Source organism: Glycine max, chromosome 13 (assembly GCF_000004515.6).
Source record: "Glycine max cultivar Williams 82 chromosome 13, Glycine_max_v4.0, whole genome shotgun sequence".
Taxonomy (NCBI): Eukaryota; Viridiplantae; Streptophyta; class Magnoliopsida; order Fabales; family Fabaceae; genus Glycine; species Glycine max.
Genome location: NC_038249.2, coordinates 37,018,783 through 37,030,640, shown reverse-complemented (window position 1 = coordinate 37,030,640; position 11,858 = coordinate 37,018,783).

Sequence of the window (11,858 nt, the reverse complement as noted above, 5' to 3'; positions counted from 1 at the left end):
CTGATGTGAGCAAAGTGAGTATGAGCCAAAGTTTAATGTATAATATTCCTGAACTAAATCTTCTCGGATTTTCATTTATATCTTGTCTTTAAGTTAGCTTCTATATGGGACAAAATCAGCAACTCATGCATAAGCATTAACTATGCATTAGCTCACAACATCAATTTCGCTAAATCTTTCTTTTTGTGTGTTTTAAGTCTAGTCAAAATTCTTGAATTTCGCGGTTGGCTCAAAATTCAAATAGTGGATTAAGTGGATTATATGTCCGGTTTGTCCTTTCCAAAGTTTCAGACTAGAAAGAAAAAAACTACAGTACTGTAGTACAATTTATGTTTAAATTGTAATTTAAATTTTCGTGAGAAATTAAAGATGCTATCAAATTAAAAAACTACTTTTAATTTTTATACTTTGTCAATGTAAAAAATTTACATTCTCTATCAATTAAAAATCATGATAAATATAATTTTTAAAATAATTATTGTTAAAGTGAAAAGAAAGTGATTAAACGACTTTAGTTTAGAAAACTTTTACAATGTCATGATATAAATTATTTACTCAAATAAAAATATTGACAGAAATGTATTTATTGACTTAAACAACTACATTGAGTTAAATAATTAGATCAACCAGAGTTAGTTGTACCAAAAAAACAAAAGTTAATAATAAATTGTTAAGTTCGAAATTTGATTTTGAAATTTTATCAATACGTTACATAAATATTGCTGTAAAGTTATTATTAAGACTTAATTATTGTGTGCATTGATTTTAAATTAGATAGTCCTTTATCACTTAAAAAAATTATTTATCAAGAGAGTTTAATTAAACATAACACAGAAATTGTTATAAATTTTTTAATATTATATTCGATTCCCACTCATCAAAAGATAAATGAGATACATCGTCGTTGTTTTTTAATAGACAAACTCTTTGCTCCGATATAAATTTTAAACTATTCCTAAATATTATCGGTCCTTTAAGTTGAGATTTTTTATCTTTTATAAAATGCATAAAAAATACCCATATCCTGCTTAAGAGTGTGTTTTTTTTAACTGTTTTAGTATATTCCAAAAAAAAATAAGACCAATATCTTTCTTTTGTAGTGTTAGACACCGTTTTTGTATTTTAATTTATGATATTAGTATATTATATTAATTTGAACTAAAAAAACTAATCTAAGCTTTGTTTTAACAAAATAGTGTGATATATATAATGATAGTAAATAAAGAAAATATTTAATTGAATGCAGTGATAACCTAAATTGTTTTACACTAATCGAGTATAGCGAGATTGTTATCTTCTTTTTAATAATATTTTGAAATTTATATCTACGATAAATTTTAATTATAATTTTTTAAAAAGTGTGGAGGAGAAATTTCACCGTCCAAGGAAATCCAAGAGAATGCTTTTGGTAGGAATTAAGCTAGAGAACTTGTTTTGGAATATAGTGTATGCCTGACTTAAAAAGTAATTGATGAGAGATCAGTACCTCTCTCTGAGAAGCTTTATTTAATTGTTGCTTTGAAAAGCCAATTCTTAGGTAAGGAAAGGATGGAAATGGTTAAAATTTAATCAATCTGCATGGAAACGCTGTGTCGGCAGCACTAGCTACCTAGCTATGGCAACTATACATATTCATGTAATTATGGCCCTGATAATAATTGCATTCCTAATTATGCTTGGAATAATCTTTTACTACTGTTTTTAGGGAGACATTAATGAGCCAATTGCCGCATAAATAGACCCTTTGTAATGTTACTTTCTCTTCATAAATTGTCCATGTTAAATAGTTCCGACTTCTTGACTTTTCCAATATTCTTTAAATCAATTTTTGATTAACTGTTTTAACGTAAAAAATAAAACCTTGTAAAAAATAAACGTAAAAAACAAAACACTCAAATAAAGAATAATGTTTTAGAGTTGAGTTTTTCATCCGATAATTTACACTATTTTTTTTCATTTCCTTTACAAGTGTTTTATAAGTTGCTTAAAATTAAGTAATATTGTTTAACAAATTTTTATTATTGGAATAGATAACTTCACAGCAAATTACTTGAGTTATTTATATAAATAATTATTACTTAATTAATTTTTATTAATTAAAAAATCATTTTTCAATTAAAAAATTTAATGTGACTCAAGTTAAATATTTATTCTAACAATTTTAGTATTTGAGTTAATTTTTTTGTAAAATTTTCAAATCTATATAGTATTATAGGATTCAAAATTTTTAGATAAATAATTAATTTAAAGAATCATGCATTATAGATGTTATTAATTAACTATCAAATTATTAATTACCTCAATTTTCGTCACTCCTCTCATTCTCCTTCTCTCTATTTGTTCATTTTATTGTATAATTTATTGTACGAATAACATTTTTCATTCTTTAATATTATATTAAAGGTTATTATAACCTAATCCTAAATGGCACATAAAGATTTTTATTTAATGTAAGAACAAAAATAATATCAAAAAGATTTATAATAACTAGTGCACATTATTCAATCAACCTAAGTCATATTATATATATATATATGTAAGTAACAGTAACACACCTATTTCCGATATATTTTTTTATTTATTAAAATTTATCAAAAATTATAAAGTTATGTGAATTTCACTTTTTATTTAATAAATTCATTTGTAATTTCTTAATTTTAAATATTTTTTATTAATATAAAGAATGTGTTAAGTATTCCTCAATATTTTATACATAATTGTAAGGAGTATATGATTAGCATTTGATACCGTAATAATGTAGTAAAATTATATATAAAGACCAACCGAGGTTGACGACTTGTAGTAAGGGTTCTTGTCCCCTTAAAAAGAGATTGGGACTTGGGAGTTAATTGATTTTATGTTATTGTGAACCTAATTCAAAATATTTTAGAGTATTACGCTAGCTTGTGAAAGCCAAAAAAAAAAAAAAAAGTATATACTTCCTCCGCCCCATAATAAGTCGTAAAATAATTATTTTTTTAAATTTTCAATATAAAATTATTTATTTATTTTTATTTATACTCTTTATAATATCAATGATAATGGTAACTTTGTCAAATTATTATTTTTATCTATTTATTAGTTTTCTTTGTTCTACGTACGTAAAAACTTATGACGAAAAATACGGGCTGGAAAAAGTATATAAAGTGTAAATATAAAAAAAAATCTATAAACATATATAAATATGCATAATATTATTTAAATTTTTATTATAACTTGCTTATACTCTATATCTTCGAAATAGAGTATTAAGGTAGGTTTATTAGAACGATTTAAAATAAATGAAGAGATAAAAAAATATTCAACCTCACAAAGCTTAAAAAATTAATATTTATTTTAATTTGAACTTAATACTTTATTTAGGAACTTAAAACACTTAATAACGAAGAAGATTGTAAAAAAAAAACTCAAATTAAAGTTAGTGCTAATCCAAAAATGAATATACTTGCTACAAGTGGGATTTGACTCTTTGACTTGCTTAATCGCCTAAGTTTTGCATTTCAACGTACTTCCATTTTGGGTTGAAGCGGAAAGAATAAAAGTTGGCTCATCCGTGTTGTCGAGCTTCGATTTCCTAATAATGCATTACCACTAAAAATTGACTGACAATTTCAATGCTTAAATAATGCCACTTTATTGCACGAGTACAACGCACGCCTAGCACGTTATTAAATGTTTAATTGTTTTTACATAAAAAAAAAATTGGTCCAAAGTTGTCTTTATATACTATTTAAATTTGAACTACTCAATAAAGAAACACAAACACAAATAACTATTTATTGTTTTTACCTAATAAGTACACTATAGTTGGCTTTTTTACATTAAAATTCGTGGAGCTAATTTTCCATCTATACTTGCATTTTTTTAATGAAAATAGAAAAGTAAATAAACTTAATCATTGAAAAAATAAAATTACGTTTAGGATGTGAAAGTTATCCGTCTGTTCCTAAACACGTTTAAAGACACATTGGATGTGATTTTTCTCATTTTCACTAAAGCAAATAGTTATTGTTTCCAGATTTTGAGCTCTTCTTGAACATACGTGATAAATTAAACCATGTTACCAAATCATTTCTTAACACATTATGTAATTATTAATTTTTTTAAATCTCATTCAAGATGTGGAACTAAACACCGTATATTAGTGTGTTGCTTGTGCGTTGAAGAAAGCTAATACAACCTAGCTGCTTGCTTCTACATATTTTTTTTTAATGAATTTGACATGAAAAATGACCAAAACGTGGGTTCTTAAATCGAAACCAAACACATTGTATTATATTATTATGTTACTTGTTACGAAAATGGTTCTCCTCTACCTAAAGAGCTAATACATAATTGGTCAAACTTTTGACTAAAAACAATTTATATATATATATTTTCTAGGTCAATACTATAGTGAAGATACTTTGTCTGAGACCAGTGCATGTGAATCACAAAATTCTCATCTACCTCGTGAAACCTAGCTAGCTAGAGAGATCAGTGAATTCTTTTTCTCTAATTGCTAGCATAAAGCATTCCTCTAACTGTTTTACGTACCCAATTCGGTATGTGATAACTTTCGTATTTTCTTGACCAAAAAAAATATGTCCTCATTAACATTTTTTATAGCATGGTTTTTTATTTTATTTTAATTTAACCTTTTTCTTGACCAATTATAGTCCCGTCAATAAGCGACTGGAGTCTGGAATATGGAATTTCCGGTAAGTGGGCTTTACCAAAAACCAGACTCATCCGACCCTCACTACTAATAATAAAGAGACTCATATACCCTCGCTTTATTATGTTACGTAGATAAATGGAACAGTTTGTTTAAGCTATAATAGGCGCCAATCATGTGAATATTATATTTTACGTAGAAAAATAATTTGTATGTTTCTACTAATATTACATGTATTTATATTTTTAACATTTTATATATTTATTACATATTAAAAAGATTATAACGTATTTTAATAATTATATAAAAATAAACATGTATCTTATATAACTATAGATCGACATGATAAAATACTAGAGATAAAATAAAACACAAGAACTAATTGAAACTATTCAAAATCAATTTCGTGATGAATATATTTAGAATGACGTGGGTATGGAGTGATATTAACCAAATTTCAAATGTTGTTAGCCGAAAGAAAGTCAAATTAATTTAGGATAGCAATTCAAAGTCCAACCAAATTTGAACTATTCATTCATTAATCAACATATATACCCTATTTTCCACACCGAATACAGATATGAATTTTCTTTCTTCACGCATGCATGCCAGCCAGAGATTGTGCTGTTTATATATGCATGCATGGTTGTGATAAGGTATGCAACCAGCTTGAATGCATGCTTGATGACCGTATTGAACCAACACACTGTTTGATAATCATTTAAATCTGGAATCGGTTATGATTTTATTCTTGGGTGAAAACGTGCATGAGAACTGATTGCTGAATTATTGATGCAAAACTTTTACACCCTTCTTCGTGTGTATATGAGACTTATTTTTAGTCGAGAGGATGCATGCATGTATACAAGAGTCCAACAGGAACACCACTCTATAGAGTGTAACACGGACACCATATTCCATGAGAACGTGTCGCAAACTCGCAATGGATTTTATTACACACAAAACTAGTGGTTTCGAATTTTTGTCAAGTGTGTGAGTCTGAAATTTATATTTCAGTATGTAAAAAGAAGTAAAAATATTTTCATAGACCAATCGCTCACTAATGAGTACAATATCTTCAAAATTAAAGTAGCATATTTCCATGGCATAATAAGCTATTAATATGTTTTTTTTTCCCAAAAAGTGAGTTTTTCACCAACTATAATAGTATAATCCCCTAAAATTTGTCCCTTTTTTATGCATTTACCTCGGTGAACTCGAGTAACCCCATTTCTATGTGTTTTTTTTTTAGAACTTTCAAATATAAATAGGGAATTGAAACACAAAATATTCACTTCCTCTAGTTGTTATGGGAAAAATTTAGGGGTGTTTGGAGGGTGGTTTGAATCGGTTTTGATCAAATTTAAGATCCAACTCAATCAAATTTGATCGGTTTGGTTTGATTTGGTTTGATTTTCACAATTTTTTTTAACCCAAATCAACCCAATCCATTCATGAACGATTTGATTCGATTCGGTCCAATGGATTATCTATTTAAATTTGATCTTTTTTTTTTCTTAGAACTACTACTTTATATCATGATTCTTCCAAATATCCAATACTATTAACACAATATCATCATATGTCTGAAAGTAGTAAAATTGATTCATTTAGTACCATTAACATAATATTCTTAAATAGACTAATACAAATTAAAACAAAATATTCTTCAACGAAATTTATTGTAATAGTCTGAAATACAATTATTTTCTACAAACTAATTTCTTGCAACCAGATTTGCTACAACCACATTTGTTGTAACTAGATTTGTTGAAACGAATGAACAAAATATGATCCATTAATATTATAAACATGGTAGAAAATATAAATATGAAAAAATGTGAAACAAATAATAATGTACCTAAAAGTAATACCTTAAGAAGTTGCAACACTAGTAGTCCCAATACTCGCAGTATTTAAAGTCAAACCAAACAACTTTAAAAATTTAAGCAAAACTCTATTAGCACAAAAATTAATTGACATTTTATATAAATATAAAAAATAAAATAAGAAATTACACACCTGATTCAATCTTTTTCGCTTCATTTATTTCAACGTGCAAGTCATTAACATTTTGCTAAATAGATCTAAGCCAATTTTTGGCACAAATGAGAGTTTCAACATTAGTAGAACTCAAGGAATTACGAAATGAATTTAGAATTCTACCTCATGTACTAAATGTAGACTCAGATGACACAGTAGATACAGAAATAACCAATATATCTCTAGTCATACATGAGAAAAATATAATATCTGAATGCTATCAATTTTCACTAATTCAAAATGTCAAACTCAGCATGATCATTTTCAACATCATCCTCCAAATACCTATATAATTCATTTTTTTGCACCTCGCCCTGTTTTTTCTTCATTTTCATTCTTAATTCATCATCCCAGTCATCAACCTTATCACCTTTGTCATCATTATGTTGTGAGGCCATGTTTGAAGCCAATGTACTATAATTGACTGAATTGCTACTAGAATAAGAAATGTGATGCTCTGGTACATATTGTTAAATTAGTTTATGAATGCGATCTTTCAATTTTTTCATCATGTCCATGTTGTTCTCAACACCAAACATACAATTAAAACAAAATTGAATGTACTTACATTTATAACGAGGATCGAGAAAAACAACAAGAAGCAAAAGGTAGTTAATTCCATCACTTTTCCAATATTTGTTAAATTTTAACTGCATATTTGTTGTCATCCTTTGTATCACTAAGTCATCATTATGCCTCCACTCATTTAGTGATGTTTGAATACTAACCCGCTTCTTAAAAAAAGTGTTAGCAGTAACATGTAATGACCCAGAAAAAGAAAGAGTTGCATCATAGAAAGTCTTCAAAAAGCTAATAAAAACACAAACACATTGCCAATCAATCTCTTTGGGACATCCTTCCCCTTCACTAAATATGAGATTTAACTCATATGCAGCCTCAACATACTCATAGCGATAAAATGCATGCTCATATTTTTCAGCAATATCTAACATCAAATAAGTAGATTTTCACTTAGTTGGTACATCAAGTATTAACATGACCTTAATGGATATACTTATTTCTTTAGCACACATCTTAAAACTTAAAAATCTACTTGAAGAAGACTTCACAAACTTACATGCAACTTTTATTTCTCTAATGGATAGGTCAATTTCTTTCAATCCATCACTAACAATTAAATTCAAAATATGAGCAGAACATCGCATATGCATGAACTCTTCATTCAACAAAGTATGCACATTCCAAACACTCAATGCTCTAGCTAAATATGAAATAGGCAAGTTATTAGCATTTGCATTATCCATTGTTACACAACAAACTTTTGAAATCCCTCATTCTTTTAAGTAATTCTCTAGGGTTATCCCTATGGTTTCACCTTTATGGTCAGAAATCAAACAAAATTTCAATATTTTTTTTTATTCAACTCTCACCCTTCATCAATGTAATGAGCTGCCACACACATGTGATTCATATTTTGAATTGGCGTCCAAGTATCTGTAGTAAGTGAAGCCATTTGTTTATTTGCAAACAACATATGCTTCAACTTATCCTTTTCATCATTAAACACATGCATGCAATATCTAGCAATAATGACACGATAAAGAATTTTAAATTTAGGTTGAGCATCTTCCATGAACTTTCTAAACCCTTCATTTTCAACAAACTTAAAGGCAAGTTCATAAATAATTATCATCTTTGAAAGTGCTATTAGAGTTTGCTCTTGATTAAAATCAACAAATTTCATACTAACTTTATTAGGGTCACTCTCACTGTCACTTCCAAAAACAATTGTCTTTTGCTTTTTATCAACCTGCCTGTGTGAATTTTTCTTACATTGTTGAAACACATGTCTTCTCAAGTTAGAGGTTTCATAGATAGAACTAGCTGCTACATATGATGCATTACAGTACTTACAATAAGCTATACCATCTTCCTTCTTAATAAAATGTTCCCAAACACTAGAAGTTGTCTAGTAGTTTTTTTTTTTTCCTTACCTCTACTTGTGCAGATTTAGGTTGTTGTCCTTGCCCTTGTTGTGGTGGAGTTTTATGTCCTTATGGTTGTAAAAGAGCTTTTATCCCTTGTTATGATGGATTTTGAGTATGACATGGAGATGGAGTGCTAATTGGTGGAATTGGAGATGAATCATTAACACTCCATGTACCACTTTTTTTTTTCAATTGTCTCATTTGAAAATTCTAAAAAACTTTACATAATAAAAAAATAAAAGTAAGTGAAAGTAACATGAACCTGTGGTGGTATTAGGAAGAAAATGAATAGCAAAAGCAACATAAATTAACAACTCTTGACATGCACTTGAAATATTGATTATATTACTTTGTTATTTCAAAAAATTAAACATGTAATATTGTAGTTTACAAAATTGTAGTAAATTTTCAATAGAGTAATCAAAAGATAAAAGACTCAATTACCTAGTACTTATTTTTTAAAAATTATTAGCAAATGATATAACTGAGCTGAGTATATACCTTTGTGAGGGATCGTATAAAATGTTTCCTATCTTTTTGAGAGCATATACCTTTGTAAAAAATTAACTTTACTATGCATACAACAAGTTAATAATCTATTAATTTTGCATCTATCAATCAAAAAGTTGTGTTATTTATAAAAATAACTCGTTTACCATTATGTTTCCCTAAAAAAAATCATTCACCACTTTATATATTTATCTCTTTTCATTGCATCATTTATTTTATATCATATGCTTCTTCTTTTTTTCTCTTGATTGTATAACTTATTGTACGAGTTACCAATAACATTTCTATTTATTAAATGGTGGGAAATGATCTTTAGTTTAAAAACATGTTTAATTGTGTCAAATTAAGAAAAAAAAAAGGACAACAAAAATGTTTGCTTGCTAATGAAAGAGAAGTCAAAAATCAAAGTTGAAGTAAAGGCACATTAGCTAAACTAGAGTTCCAACTTATAAATGTATGCTATCAATGCCAAGTGGACAATATATATGTGTGTGTGTATGTGTGTGTGTGCAATTGTATTATATGCCATTAAAAAATATGAATAACACTATAATAGAAGCTACAATTGTAGTATATGCCATTAAAAAATGAGCATTGTTACATGAATGTGTTCCATGGGTTCTAATTTAGTTCAGATCAAGATGGGAAGGTATTAACAACTTCACGAACAACAACTTGTTCTGCTCCTCCATCACCTCCTCATCCTTGCCTGCACTCCCTTGTTTTGCTCCCCCATCGCCTCAAACAACAGCTTCACAAACAGCACATGGTCCCCATCGTCAAGAACAATTGCTTCAAATACTACGCGATGAGGACATCATAGTGTCATAGTAGGCTTCGCGGACGACGGAGTCAGCATCCTTGAGGCAGCAAATGATGATCTTGGTGAGATGGGCCATCGCGGTGACGAAGTGCACGACGCAGAGGCAAAGTGCGTCCCACTTGATGGCATGCTTGGGATCGATGGCAGCTTCAGAGTGTGCGGTGAGGAGGAGAGCACGTTCCACTTGACAATGGGCTTGAGGTCAGTTGCGACATCACAAAGACATTGAGAATTATTAGCAAATGATATTGATATAGCTGAGCAAATTATATACCTCTATTCGTGGATCTATGAAAATGCAGAATTAGGGCGACGAGGTTGTGTGGTGGCGCGGTGGCATGATATCGCTCTATCAAGACCACGCGGCTACCGACAAGTATGAAAGGGAAACTTTGTAACCCTAGAATAAAAGGATAGAAGAGGAAGAAAGGAAACAATGCATTCTTGGTTTCTTGCGGTGACGAGGTGAATTTATCCCCTAACTTATTAAATTGTTACTATTTTATTAAAAACACTAAAGGAAATAATGTATTACCACACCTTCTTTGATTGTCAAATTATTTTTTTAGTTTTTAATATATATAATTTATATTTTAATTACGAGTTCACAAATCAGTTAAACGGGTTAATGAATCTATAAATCTAAACTCGTGATTCAATTCGTACATGAACGATTTTGATTGATTTGGTTCAGTTTTAATCCAAATACATAAATAATCAAACCCAAATTGTTCATATCAGTTCGGATTTGTGGGTAACTTGTACCCGTGAACACCCCTAAAAAAATTATAAAAGTAAATCATGATTCTTATAAAGTTATTTTAATAAATCATTTGGAAAAAATTATTAAAATGAATTTTTTAAACTTATTTCAATAAATGTTATAGTTAAACTTATGATATTAATTCTTGTGATAAAATTTATTAAATAAACATTTGATTAAATTATTTATTTAATGATGTTATTAAAATATGTAATAATATTTTATTTGTTTAGTCACCCTAATTTAAATAGTCTAAGCCTTTAAGTTCATCTTTGAATAAAATTTTCTATATATATTTATAAGAGAAGAGAATAAAAAAATAAAAAAATAAAATTTCTCTTATGAGCTAAAGTAATTAAATTATTATAGAAATTATCTCATTTACATAAGTTAATTTTAACTTAGGAGAAAATTATATTTTATTTTAATTTCTTGTTTTAATCTTCCACAAACACTTCTAGACAAATTTATTCACATATCCAACTCTACCACTACTATACACGTTGGTGGCTTCCACTTAAAATTTGTCCTTCTATTCACTTATATAAAAGCCCTTGTTTTTTCAAAAAACATATTAATTTAATCTATGAACCTATCAAAATTATCGTAGATATTATATCATTTGGCTAGTTGATAATTACAAATTGTGGACCATGCTCGTAAGGCATCCTATGCGGCCTTAAAGCTGGTCCATGTTTCACCTTTCAGCAAATGCAAAGATTTATTGAAATATTTTTGGTCAGTAAAGATATTGATATATCTTTTTTTTAAAAAGATTTTTGGTCCTGAATTGAAGACATCCTGTCTTTACTATTCAGGAGCATCTTTATTCTTCATATCCAGTTAATGGACCTTGGAGCCCGGCCTAATTATTGATGTATCACCAAACCAAGCAATCCCCTGTGGACCAAGAAAAAACAAAAACAAGCAATCCTCCAAAATAAGAGGGCTTTACTAGGTGCACTACCCATATTCTTTGTGCACTCAACATTAAAACAAATTTTTAAAAATATCCTTAAGTGTTTTTTATTTTTATGAATTATGTAATTCGTATTACTGATACGAATCACGTAATCCATATGATACGGATTAAATGATCCATAAGTGTTTTTT